Source organism: Natrix helvetica, assembly GCF_964273705.1.
Source record: "Natrix helvetica genome assembly, chromosome: Z".
Taxonomy (NCBI): domain Eukaryota; kingdom Metazoa; phylum Chordata; class Lepidosauria; order Squamata; family Natricidae; genus Natrix; species Natrix helvetica.
The window spans coordinates 121,966,582-121,981,060 of NC_138554.1; the positions used below are offsets into that span (position 1 = coordinate 121,966,582).

At 41.9% G+C, this 14,479-nt stretch overlaps 2 protein-coding genes across 12 annotated transcripts in view; one reads left to right on the forward strand and one right to left on the reverse strand.

Annotated features, from left to right (window-relative positions):
• Window positions 1–1,213, reverse strand: part of EPC1 (enhancer of polycomb homolog 1) — a 54,866-nt gene extending 53,653 nt beyond the window's left edge. Inside the window, exons 1-2 of one of the 2 annotated variants that reach the window (XM_081932643.1) lie at window positions 1,101–1,213; window positions 175–390 (exon numbers count right to left, since the gene is read on the reverse strand). The gene's annotated coding sequence lies outside the window, so the exon portion shown is untranslated. Of the gene's footprint in view, window positions 1–174; window positions 591–1,100 lie in introns of those variants that run through there. The other variant, XM_081932642.1, reaches the window with a different exon arrangement.
• Window positions 1,214–13,200: 11,987 nt separating this feature from the next.
• Window positions 13,201–14,479, forward strand: part of CCDC7 (coiled-coil domain containing 7) — a 301,313-nt gene continuing 300,034 nt past the window's right edge. For all 10 annotated transcript variants that reach the window (XM_081970140.1, XM_081970145.1, XM_081970146.1 and 7 more), the window contains exon 1: window positions 13,201–13,396. The gene's annotated coding sequence lies outside the window, so the exon portion shown is untranslated. The remainder of the gene's footprint in view (window positions 13,397–14,479) is intronic.

Genomic DNA, 14,479 nt, shown 5'->3' on the forward strand with positions numbered 1-14,479 from the left:
CAGTAACACAATTGTTCTTAATGGTCAAAACCTTTGTCATTAATAATTAAAAGCTCTCATATTTGAAAGAAAAAAATCTACATTTGATTCATATATGTAAGAAACATTTCGACGTTTTTTATGCGTGTTTGTGTATATATTGTGCGTATGTGTGAGAAGGATTAGAAAACTTACCTCGAAAGGAAGCAGCCAGCTGCCTTTTCCCGACTGGAAAGAAACAGTCTGTGTATAGTTTCTCGCTTACAATCAACCAGTTCCAGGCAGCGAAATAATCATCCAACATCTTTAAAAACCTTTGCAAATGAAAACAGAATCTCCTTCCCATGGTCGGCAGCCGCTTCCGAAGGTTTTTTCTCCATATCTGGCGAGGTGGGGGGGAGTCGAGTAAACCTGAGAAATATCCAAAGATTAAAAGCAAAGGCAGCAGGAGCCAGAAGACTCTGGGGTTAACAACTTTGTAATGGCAAACAGGCGTGCTCTGATTGGTTAGAAGGGCAGTGTCCCTACACAGTCTGCACTATCCCCCGCCCCCCTCTTCTGCAGCCTGGAAAAAATGCAGAAATGCAGTGTGCCATTTTATAGTCTTTTAAAACACACCCCAACGCAACCAACCACCAAATGCCCAGGCTTTGTGTTCGGGGGATTCTACCTAACAAGAGCTCAAAACCTTTTCTAAGTCTCTTTCATATGATCAACTGTCCTTGATGGACGGGGGGGGAGACTAGTGGGGGGGGGGGGAGAAATAGAAAAGCGCGCGCATATCACACACACACACACACACACACACACACAGAGACACACATCCCCCAATTTCCATATAAACTCCGGTGTTTTTCTTTTCCCACCTTCAAGATTTATTTACCTTTTACGTTCAACTAAGAAACGCTTTCATTAATCTTGTTCGCTTCCCTACCACGTTGCCTAAGTGCCTGGTGAAATCTAAAGCGAACACTTTGCAGAAAGATACGCCTCCTTAAATAATCTGGCGGAGTTTGAAATGAAATCTAAGAGTTGATATTGAGGGGTTACCCGAGGAGCAAGAATGTTTTTTTTTTCTTCATTTCTCCCCCCCCCCTCGCCAAACGTTATCCTGTACCTACCGTCATAAAGACCTAAGGATATTCATTTCAACAGAAACACCCTTTGTAATAGGCATCATTCTTCCACAAAGACTTATTTAAAAACCCCTCCTTATACTGACTGACAGAATTCGACCATGCTGCCCACAAACAAAATGGCTGTGGCACTGAGTTCTTTTGGATCCTCCCACTGTGCCCCTCTTTCCCCCCCCTTACACACGAACACACCCTTCTCGTGGCCTCTGCGAAAGGGCAGAAAGCCCAAAGAAATCAGAACCCGAAGTACAATGGATTTTCGAACTCCCCTTGTCATCGGAAGGGCAAGTGACTCCTACAAAGCCTTGCGCTAGCTGCAAAGAGCCCTTCTTCAAAAATAGCCGTCAATCATTAAGATTCTACAGGCGATGTAATTTGAACTTCCTGCTTTACATATGTATAACGTCTTCCATCTACGTTGGCAGGCTTTTCAATTAAGAGAGCTAGGAAATTTGATAAGCCGACTCTCGATTTGTGAACTCAATCAGGTAACGGCTGCTGTGGGAGCTGGTTAAAAAAAACCTAAACAAAATGCTTGGTCTAACAAAGGAAGAACCATATGGCAAATTCGACAAATTCAATCTTCTCCTTTCAGTTTTTTCAAAGAAATATATACAAGGCAGGTGATTTAGAATTCCGGAGACAGGGATACCTGTTCATTGAATTTTTAAAAATGTTGTTGTACACACATTTCATTTGCAGTTTGACATTTAAAGAGAACCAATCCTAAATGTTAGAATTGCTATGTAAATACAGATATCTTTATTCAGTTTTCCACACTAGCATTTAAGTAACTTTCAGTCAGGACAAATGCCCATTATCCTGACACTCCTGATTTTAGGCCTTATTCTCACACTTTTCTTGCACTGGGCTTAAATGGGTTGCTTGCCATTTGTTCACAGGTTCTCATCACCAAGTCTCTGTCTCAGTACTGTATTGCCACCTAAGCAGACTGAAACTGGATTCAATGAGGCAAGGAGGAGGAGCCTAAAGGAAGATGATAAAGTGCAGGAAAATCACTTTGTCTGTGCTCTAGATGTCCCTGGCCATTTTATCTTTTGGATGCCACAGAGATTTGAACTTCCTGATATTTTATTTGCTCAAGTGATACTCCATAGAATAAGAGGCCTCTCTTTCAGCCCAGAATTGCTAGAGGGATACATGCCAGTAAACTGATTTTCCCAATACAGATTGATCTGATATATGTATCCTTTGAAGTACTTCTGACTTTGTCATCAAGCAAACAGGTGGACTTAACAGTGGCCTATTATACGTCTCATTTTTATTTCAGATTGTATTATCAAATTTTAAGTATTAATTTTAAATGGTAGTTCCTATAAAATCTTTTCATATATTCTCATAATATTTAATTCAAACTGTAAAATTATGTTAATCAAATATTTGATTCCTTGCACATAATTTTGTAATGGATCTGTTTTGGAAAATAGAATCAGCAACATGGTACCCTGGAGATGTCTGGGATTACATCTTTCATAACTTGGACCAATATAAATCCATACAGTGCTTACTCAAGGCTTTAATACTTGTGTGCCATTTCTTACAGAATCATTTAACATTCATTCTTATTCTGTTCTATTTCCTAATGATCCAGATAAGTGTATTTCAAATTTGGCAACTTCAACTCCTGAAACTCCCTAGCAGAGTTTTTCTGCTCAGATGCCAAAAGGGCACATGTGGGCGCAATAACACCTGCGTGCATGCCCACACCCATAATGCAATGCCCTCCCCCTTGCATATGCACACAACATCCCCTCATGGAAGCATCTGGACTTCTGATAGCCTCGTTAGGCTGTTTTTTGTCCTCCCCAGGCTTCAGGAAAGCCGCCTGAAGCATAGGGAGGGTGAAAAACAGCCCAACGGGCCTACCGGAAGTTTATACTTCCAGTTTGCCCACTGGGCCATTTTTCGCTTTCCCCAGCCTCTGGAGCCTGTGGAGGCAAAAAACACCTACCAGAAGTTTAGAAACAAACTTCTGGTTTGCCCATTGGACTGTTTTTCGCCCTCCCCAGGCTTCAGGAAGCCTGGGAAGGTGAAAACTGCCTTCTCCTGCCCTCTGGAAGGCTGAAAACCAGCTGGCCAGCACACACATGTGTGCTGTAGCTGACATAGGGCAATGCCACGCATGCCCTCAGATATGGTTCCGCGTGCCACCTGTGGCACGCATGCCATAGGTTTGCTATCATGACCCTAGCGAGTGTGCTCTTTTGAAATAAATTAAGTAAATATTCACTGTTATTATTTGAATATAAATTAAATGCTGTGTTTTCCCAAAAATAAGACAGGGTCCCCATCTTGACCCCCAAAATAAGCGCTGGGCCTTATTTTTGGGGAGATCTTATTATTTTTGAGGTTCAGGAGGCAGCGATTGTGGTCACCTCATGGCTGCTGCTGAGTTGCAATAATTTCGTGAAGGGCTTATTTTTTTGGGAGGGATTATTTTAGTGCATGTGCTCAAAATCCCGATTGGGTTTATTATCCAGGGAGGGCTTAGTTTTGGGGAATTAGGGTATAAGAGAATTCTTAGAATTTTGTGAATAGGTAACATCTTAATGAGTACACATAACATATATTTATTTTATACTCCCTGCAGTATACTAGCATTGTCAGACATTCTTCTTACTACTGAATTTCTATGAAGCATCTCCCATCTTCCCAAATAGTCTTTACCTTCTGCTTTATGGATTCTTAATTCAATTTCAATATTTTTTCTGTGCCAAGAATGACTATTTTTAGGTTGGTTTCCAAATTAATTGGTTGACGTGAATTACAAATGTCATTCCAGATCCACTCTTTAAAGTAAGGGATTAGGATTTTGATAGATTATTGAGTAATTTTTTTAAATTCATTAAAATAAGTCAAAATGGTACAACAAGGGGAAATAAGTGTATTAATAAAAGCAATATTATTGGTGCTCCTAGGTATGCAGGAAACGATGACAAGGAACCAGAGGGAGATAAAGGAATTGATACATGACATAGTTGTAAGACCAGAAAAATATGAGCAAATGAACATGAAATACAGGAAGTAGAGGATAAAATAGAAAGGACAGAAGAAGAGAGGAAAAATGACAAATGATACAAAAAAATAAAAAGGAAGAGAGAGCAAAAGCTTATGAAATAGAAAAGGTAAACTATATTTTAAGAGATCAAAAAACAGAAGAGGATGTACAGAAAGACACCCCTGAAGTGAGGAAAGGATCATTGAAAGGTATATTGAAGGCTCAATAGAGTGAAGAAGCTGTAGAAACAGATGAAATACTTAGATCAAACATTAACGATATAAGAAGATACCAGATCCCAAGGGAGGAGTATGGGAGATGTGCAAGAAGTCAATAAGAGTTCGAGATATGAAAATATACATTTCAGTATGGGGGAAAAACCAAACAGAATTGTTATATGAAAACACCGGTCTTACTATCCACAATGGAAGTGTTAATACATCCTAATGTTCTAGAACTGGAAAAAATTGTAAGGTACAAAGACATCCTAAACAAACAAGGTGACTTAAAATCAAAACAGGAACTAAAAAATCAAGGAATTGATCTGGCCTAGTGGCTACACATGCAAATACAAATGAGACACAAGAAAGATGCAGAAATATATGGATTTTACAAGGAACCCCTAGAATTAGATCAGATATTTCTAGGGACAGATGATAAATTAATAAAAAAAACTTATAAATACTTATTGAACTTTAAAATGGAAGAAGAACATGTAAAAGCAACTATGATAGTATGGGCCAAAAATTTTGGATGTAATATTGAACTAAATAATTGGCAAAAACTTTGGGAAAGAAATTATAAACTAACAATGTCAACAGTACACAAAGAAAACTTTTACAAAATGTTCTATAGATGGCACTTGCCACCAGCAAGAATGGCAAAGATGTTCCAAAACATATTGCCAGATTACTGTAAATATAAACAGATACCGGAGTCCTATTACCATATGTGATGGACTTCCTCAGTAGCAAAAAAATATTGGTTAAAGATAAAAAATTGGTTAGAAGAAATGATAGCAACAAATAGATTTGAAATGCGAATTTTTCCTACTAGATATATTACTGGGAAAATACAACAAAACAATCATATATTTAATATTACATGTAATAACAGCGAGAATTATATATGCACAAAACTGGAAAAATGAAAGTATACCCATAGATGAAAATGTAATTAAAAAAATACTAGACTCCGCTGAAATGGACAGGTTAACGATGAGACTTAAGAACAAAGAGGAACCTGGTCATCGAAACTACCTGATTATGGATGAAACATGTAACAGTGATACCCATTGTCATCGGGGCACTTGGTATCATGTCCAACAATTTTATTAGATACATCAACAAATTGCAGCTTCCTACAATAACACCAGTGGAACTGCAAAAAACTGTGCTACTCGGAACATCGATTATTTTAAGAAGGTACTTGATTGATCCTAGGACGCTGGGAGCAACCTGTATCAACCATTATCACCAGTCAATGGGATTTGTGATGCATTTTTGAATGTTCAGTTTATTGAGTTTCATGTTTAATGAATAAAATAATAATAATAACAACAATAACAACAACAACAATAATAGCAGCAGCAATATATGTGAATGCCACAAAATCGCTCAAACTGATTACAAAGCTAGACATGACTGACTTGCTAAATTAATCCACTGGTCATTATGTAAAAATATGATTTACCTGTAGATCTCAAGGTCGGTTGGGAGACCGTGGCTGCTGGCTACGCCCGGTCGCTTGTACCAACCCCTGCAGCCTAGGTGGACAGGTGCTACAGAGCCAGGGCCTGCGGCTGATGCTTTGCAACGCAAGGTCTGTCATCAACAAGGCCCCCCTCATTAATGAGTTGATCTCAGAGGGGGAGCTAGACCTTGCAGGGATAACGGAGACCTGGTTGGGCCACGAGGGTGGTTTACCCCTCGTGGAAATGTGCCCACCGGGTTTTCGAGCATTCCATCAGCCTCGGGCCCTGGGCAAGGGTGGTGGGGTGGCGGTGGTTATGCGGGAATGTTTAGAGCCGAGGGAGTTCACTGTCCCTCAGATACCCGGGTGTGAGTCCCTTGGTGTGAGTTGGGGCCCAGGGAGGCAGTGGGGCTTGCTGATTGTATACTTGGCTCCTCGCTATGCATCAGCAGCCCTGCCCGAGCTTCTCGAGCTAATCTCAGCGACGGCAGTGGAGACTCCCAGACTTCTGGTCATGGGGGACTTCAACTTGCCGTCAACGGGAGCGGCTTCCGAGGTGGCTCGGGAGTTCATGGCTTCCATGACGGCCATGGACCTGACCCAATTAGTTCAGGGCCCCACTCACGAAGGGGGCCACACACTGGACCTCATTTTTGTATCTGAACAGTGGACGAGTGATCTGGGAATAGGGGATTTAGTTATCACGCCCCTGTCATGGTCAGACCACTCATCCCTCCGGCTGGACTTCCCTGGCGCTATCCCCCACCGCGAGGAGGCGGAACCAGACTCTATAAACTGGTACCGCCCCAGGCACCTGATGGAATCTGATAGATTCCTGACGGAGCTTGGGCCAATACCTGTAGCCTTGTCCCGCTCCCGTTCCGAGGACCTAGTGACTGCCTGGAATAGGGCGACGACTGGGGCCTTGGACCGGGTTGCGCCGTTGCGACCTCTCCTGCGGCATCGACCCACCCGGGCTCCTTGGTTCACTGAGGAGCTCAGGGCGATGAAGCGCCACAGGAGACGTCTAGAGAGCAGGTGGAGATCCTCGCGCTCCGAATCTGACCGAACACAGGTAAGAGCCTATTTGCGGACTTACCTTGTGGCAATAAGAGCGGCCAAACGTAGACATTGTGCTGCTCTTATTGCGTCCGCGGATAACCGCCCTGCCGCCCTGTTTAGGGTGACTCGCTCCCTCTTATCGCAGGGGGCGCGGGAGACACCCTTACAGGGTAGAGCAGAGGAGTTTGGGGAATATCTTCAGGACAAAATCGATCAGATCCGGAGCGGGTGGACCTCCGTCAGTGGACCAGACGAGCCGCCAACAGCGAGTCTTGAGAGACCATTCTGGGAGGAGTTTGACTCTGTTGCCCCCGAGGATTTGGACAGGCTGCGTGGACGGCTGCGACCCACCACTTGTTTAACGGACCCGTGCCCCTCCTGGCTGGTACTGGCAGCCTGGGAGGTGACACGAGGCTGGCTCCTGGGCCTGGTGAGCGCCTCACTGAGCGAGGGATACTTACCAACCGCCTTGAAAGAGGCGGTGGTGAGACCCTTGCTCAAGAGGCCTGCGCTCGACCCAACGGAGCTAGCTAACTATCGTCCAGTCTCCAACCTTCCCTTTCTGGCGAAGGTTGTCGAGAATGTGGTGGCGCAGCAGCTCCCGCGACACCTAGACGAATCCGACTATCTAGACCCACGCCAGTCCGGCTTCCGACCCGGGCACAGCACTGAGACAGCCTTGGTCGCGTTGGTTGATGATCTCTGGAGGGCCAGAGATAGGGGCTGTTCCTCTATCCTGGTCCTATTAGACCTCTCGGCGGCTTTTGATACCATCGACCATGGTATCCTATTGCGCCGGTTGGAGGGGATGGGAGTCGGAGGCACCGTTTTGCGGTGGTTCGGCTCCTACCTCTCCGACCGGAAGCAATGTGTGTTGACAGGGGGGCAGAGATCGTCCCTGAGGCCACTCACTTGTGGGGTGCCACAGGGGTCGGTCCTCTCGCCTCTCCTGTTCAACGCATATGTGAAGCCGCTGGGTGAGATCATCCGTGGTTTTGGGGTTGAGTACCATCTCTACGCTGATGATACTCAGCTGTATATTTCAACCCCAAACCACCCCAACGAGGCTGTCGAAGTGATGTCCCGGTGTTTGGAAGCCGTCGGGGTCTGGATGGGGGACAACAGACTTAAACTCAACCCCTCCAAGACCGAGTGGCTGTGGTTACCGGCGCCTCGGTTCAGCCAGCTGACTCCATCGCTGGCCATAGGGGGCGAACAATTGTCCCCTGTGGAGCGGGCGCGCAATTTGGGCGTCCTCCTTGATGCCCGGCTGTCAATGGAGGACCATGTGGCAGCCGTGGCGAGGGGGGCGTTCCACCAGGTTCGCCTGGTGCGCCAATTGCGCCCCCTACTGGACCGGAGTGCCCTGCGCACGGTCACTCATGCGCTGGTGACGTCTCGCCTGGACTACTGCAATGCTCTCTACATGGGGCTTCCCTTGGGACGCATCCGGAGACTGCAGCTAGTTCAGAACGCAGCCGCGCGGGTTATTATGGGAGGTACACGTTACTCCCACGTAACACCTCTCCTGCGCGAGCTGCACTGGCTACCTGTGGCCTTTCGGGTGCGTTTCAAGGTATTGATCACCATCTTTAAAGCGCTCCATGGCAGTGGGCCTAGTTACCTGCAGGATCGCATCCTACCACACACGTCCCTGCGGCCTATCCGCTCACACAGAGAGGGGCTCCTCCTGGTGCCGTCTGCTGGTCAATGCCAGCGGGCGACACCTAGGAGTAGATCCTTCTCTGTGATGGGCCCAACCCTCTGGAATGACCTCCCCCCTGACATTCGAACTACCACCGACCTCCGTTCCTTCCGGCAAAAGTTAAAGACTCACCTATTTCAGTCAGCTGGCCTGGCACTTTCTTAGTTTTACCTCCCGGGGATTTATTCATTTTAATTGGGTTTGGGGTTTTAAAAGTTTTTATTATACTATATATTATATTTAATATTTATTATTCCATGTACAGTCTGTAACCTCCTCCACCTACCTACTTATTTAATTATTTAACTGTTTTGCATGTATTTTATAATGTATTTTAGTGACTGTACACCGCCCCGAGTCCCTTTCGGGAGAGGGGGCGGTCTATAAATATGAATAATAAATAAATAAATAAATAAATAAATAAATAAGTATCCAGAAAGTCATGGGAGCATAAAGTGGAAAAAGTTATCGAAAATGAGAAGGTGAAGATCTTGTGGGACTTTTGAATGCAAACGGATCGTCATTTGGAGCACAAAACACCAGATATCATGGTTCTAGAGGGCTGAAGTGTACAGTTTATTGATATCGCTGTTCCTGGAGATGCCAGAGTCGAAGAAAAAGAACTAGAAAAAATCATAAAATATTGCGATCTGGCCATTGAAACTACACGGCTATGGATGAAGCATGTAATAGTAATACCCATTGTCATCGGGGTTCTTGGCACCATATCCAAGAATTTTACAAGATACATCAACAAATTTCAGCTTCCTGCAATAACACCAGCGGAACTGCAAAAAACTGTGTTACTCGGAACATCTTATATTTTAAGAAGGTACTTGGTTGATACCTAGGATGCTGGCAGCAAACCGTATCAACCATTAGCACCAGTCACTGGTATTTGTAATGCATTTTTGAATTCGGTTGGCTGAGTTTCATATTTAATGAATAAAGTATATAATAATATAAAATAAAAAAAATAAAAGAAGAGGAAGAGGAAGAAGAATTAGAAGAAGAAGAATTGGAAGAAGAAGAAGAAGAAGAAGAGGAGGAGGAGGAGGAGGAGAAGGAGAAGGAGAAGGAGAAGGAGAAGGAGAAAAAATTGGAGCAAATCCAGAAGTGGGCAACCTTGATGGTAAAAAATATGAAAACCAAGAGGAATGGTTAAGAGACCGAGGCATGTTCAGTTTGCAGAAGATTGAGTAGGCACACGAAAGATATCTCCAAATATCTCTCCAAATATCTAAAAGGTTGTCACATTGTAGAAGATTCAGACTTATTTTTGCTTTCTCCAAAGTGTAAAATTAAGATGAATGTCATGGAACTTCAAGAAGGTTCATATAGATGAGACATTCTTCTTCTTGACAGTAAAAGATGTAAATCGGTAGAACAGATTACTCCATAGAGTGATTTCTACATCTTCACTGGAGGTTTTCAGATGAAAATGAGGTAGTAATCTATCAGGGATGATGTAAGGAATCCTGATGTATGTAGCAGATTAGATAATGACCTCATAGGTTCCTTCCAACGCTATGATTATATGATTTTAAGATTAGAATCTTAGAGTTCAAGATTAAGAAATAGGTGGCACAAAGATAAAACAAATTTCATTTTAATTTCATTATATTTTATATAATCAAATAATTACAAAATATCCTTACATATTTCATATTTTTGTCACATCAATATTTACACTGTTGCTGACAACTTTTGGAAAAGCTCTTCAAGGCTGCAGTGAAATATTTTTAAATGTAGTCTTTTGGTATATGTATTTATTCTAGGCAATGTTAACAAAAATCAGCTAATCCCTGAAAGGTCTTTATAGTTCTAAATGCCTGCAAATAAAGCTGCCGTTTTCTGCCTTAAAGTGGTTTGATACATGAAAGACATATATGAGTTGCTTTCCTTGTCTTGGCTTTCCTTGTCATTTTGTACTTTAGAAAGCTGAATATAAGATGGTTGCACAGGAAAATAATTCTATTAGGGAGACTTGACAAATCTATTTGCAATGAGCTAAGTCTATAACAATTATATGAATGATTTAAAAAAATTCTGTATATGCTTTAATAGTTGTACAGCTGAAGCTCTTCCCAATCAGACAGTTCACTGCTGGGAAAAGTTACAGTTGATGAAATGAAGTTTTTAAAAACAGAGAATATATATACAAAGAAAAAAATAGAATTTAAATAGTCACATGCTCAAAAAATAAAATAGTTTTAGAGAGCACTTAAAAAACATATTTTATTCACATTACTTGGTCTGGCTTCTAATGTTCAACTGTAAGGCTAATTGATCCAGATTGCAGCAGTGCAAGTACTTATAGGTGCACTTCAGGGAATCACATTCATATGAGTATTTCATGGGCTGTACTGGCTCTTTTTGGCTTCCAGGTGCCATTCATGTTGCTGGCTATCACCTATAAAGCATTTCATGGCACAAGGTTGAATTATTTGTAGGATTACCAATCTCCAATTCTATTTTCTTGTTCTATGAGATCTGGTAAAGTATGATGTACAATGCTTTGATCTGGAGCTTCTAGGACATGTGCCTTCATTGTTTCAACACCTGCTCTATGGAATGATGTTTCTTCTGAGATTCAGATAGTCTAATCCTTCTGGTTTTCTATAGAGTCCTGAAAAACTGATTCATATCTCTAGGTATTAATTCATTCATTAAAAAAAATTGTAAGACTACCCATCTTGGAGCACATTTCTGGGCAGCTCACAACAACAGTACAATTACAAAGTCAGAAAACCATTAAAAAATGAAAACTAAAAGTCAAGTGCCTCATTCATTCCCTTATAATGCTCCAACAACCATCTACAGCAAACATGTCCAATATCCAGCCCATAGGCCTTGGAAAATAATGCAGCCACATAATATAATAAATATTTAACATTATTATGCAATTCATGATATCATACTTTTGTTTGTTGTTTAATTCATGTGCAGGTTTTTCTATCTTGTTTTGTAATTCCAAGCCTGTATATTTTCATGGTCTTTGTGCCGCCCATAGCTTTTGTATTGATTGTGAGGTTCACCAAAATCATCCATGAAAAAGATCCAACAAGATGGATCAATGAAATCAGCAAGTATTGCAGGCCCAGTTGACAAAAGCAAGCTCAGGACTGGAAACATGGAGAAAAGGCCTTCATCTTGCACTGGATAGACAATGGCTAAAATAATGCTGATAGTGTGATTCATATTAGTTATCCTTTTAATATATTTTATATGTTGCACAAGACAATTCTTTATTTAAGGCAGCCCAGACAAACCAAAAAGTTGGACATTTATGATCTACAGATTCCCATCATTCTACTCTAGTGCCTGGGTGAAAAACCAAGTCTTTATGGTCTTTCAGAAGGCTAAAATGTGGGGGACTTGTCAGATTGCTCAGAGGGAACATGAGATCAGGCTGTCTAAGTATGCATGGAATATGGTTCCATTGGTTCTATTTATTGTTCTATTTATTGTTCTAGCTGTTTATCATTGTTTTATTTATTATTTATTTATTTACTTACCTACCAACCAACCAACCAACCAACCAACCAACCAACCAACCAACCAACCAACCAACCAGATTCAGAAGTCCACTGATTCCACAATGACTCCAAAGGCAGCTTATCCATTATAAAGAAAAAGAAAATCACCACATGTACAAACAAACCTATGTCTTGTAACAGAAAACATAATCAATGGTGCTGCATAAGCATGCTACTTTGCAGGAGAACAGCCACTTTTCTGAAGACTTCCAGAATGACATGGGCAGAGGCAATATTATGCGATATGGCAAATGCCAAAACAGAGAAGACATGTGCTTCCTGGCTTTCCATTGATGATGATGTTGTTTGATTAAGGGAATCCCAAACAGTCAACTTTGCTTGATCTTACTGATGGAAAGAAGCCAAGAGAAATAGGCAGTTCTTCAAATAAAATCCACCTATGTATAAGTAATTTGATATAATACAGAATTTTCCAATATATATCTTCCCAATTCTACCACGGCATTGATTTTGCTGTATTTGGGCTCCACCTGTAGATAGACTAAATCCTAGTTTCCTGGAGGCAACTGTGTTAAAGCAATAAACTTGTGAACAACTCAATCCAAAATAAATCACACGAAAAGAAAACACTTTATTATTATTGTTGTTGTTGTTGTTGTTGTTGTTGTTGTTGTAAGTCTCTGTATTTAGGGAAAGGAGAATTTGATGATTGGCTGCAATTGCATTCATATTTTCTGGGGAATAAAGATCATGTAAAAGGGACTTTCAATGCTTCCGATAGGAATAGACATAATAAAAAAGATATGGAAAGAAGGCAACTGGGGAAAGGGGTTCTGGTGAGATAATGTCCAACATCCTCCACGCCCTAACAATTTTAATTTTCTTTTGTTTGCTTACGGCACATTCCAATAAAGGCTTCGGGCTAAGCAGACTGTTTTCTTAGGATTTTTTAAACTGATCCTAAGTAAAGATATTATTCTTTTGGACTAAAAGTAACAGATTACAACCCATTGTCAGCCGGAACTCTCGTAGCGCTTCTGCAGGCGTAAAACTCAAGCTCCCGTTCAGAACAAATGACAGTTGATGACGCAAAGCCCGCGAGCTTCGCCGCCGCCCACAAGCTCGGTGGCGCTCCTTCCTTCGGAGTAACGGTCTTTTCCTTAGAAGAAACAACAACGGGGCACCCGAAGCGGCGGCTGGATAAAGTGGAGTGCGACCGGGGGAGATGCGGCGCCCGGGCAGTTGAACAGCTTTCGGAACGCATTGACCATAAAAGGAAGGTGTAACTCGGGCCTTTGCCTAGGTGGGTCTGTAGAAGACGAGAATGATAGATTTAGCTGCTGTGTTATATGATGAAGAACCATAGACTTAACCATAACATAGGTTAATTATGGTCTAATATATTATCCCAGTTCTCTTGGTTGAGGAGACCGACCACACTCTAAAGGTAGACAGTAGCCTATGTTAGAGCGTGTCAAAATTTCAATTTCCAAACATTAGGGGTGCTCAAAAGTTGTAACATGCCTTGGGGAGGGTAAAGATATTTTGGTTTCTTTAATGTAATTTAGAGATGCTTGGTAAGTAACTTCATAAACATCATAACGTTTTAACATTTTGTTTGTTTCATTTATTGCATTGTGCTAACTCATCTGTTGCTGGTTTATGGCTGAGTATGTTGTACAAAATCAGGAAACTGGGATAAACAACAAACCAGAATTAATCATGCCCTATTGAGTTATGAATAGAGCCATATATTTATCTCCATCTTTGAAGTAATCTTTATATAAGAAATACACAGGTATGTAAATGTGAGAGATAGACACTATGGAATCCATAGGCAAAGAGACTCTGGGCTTCTGCTTATTCTATGCCTCCAACAAACTTTGGTGTGTGTGTGTGTGTGTGTGTGTGTGTGTTGCACCTCCACAGGAATTGTCAAGAACTATTGGTACAAAAGGAAAGAGTCAGCAATGGACGGAAGAGATAAGCTACCACCATTGGGGACTGGACACCTCCACTTCTCAGACATTTTTGAGGCTCTATTGCCACAGCAGCTGCACCATCAACAGCCTCTTTGCCTCTTATTTGGGTCATCTGGGAATCAAGTGTTATTGATACAAGATGGTCAGCAATTAAATAAATAAATAAAAATAAAATTCAATCAGTCATTCAGTCAGTTAAGGCCAGGGAATGTGGTGGGGAAAAAAACTCTTGTATGAGCTGATGGTTTCTCTGTTTTTTGTTTTGCTTTCTGATAGTGCTTCTCTAGTGATTAGTGGGGGTTTTTTCTGCTTGGGAAAGAATGAGGTGACCATGGGGGATGGATCCTTCTGGGGAGAAGGGTCGCAAGAGCTATATGTACTGGTATGTATGTATGTATGTATAG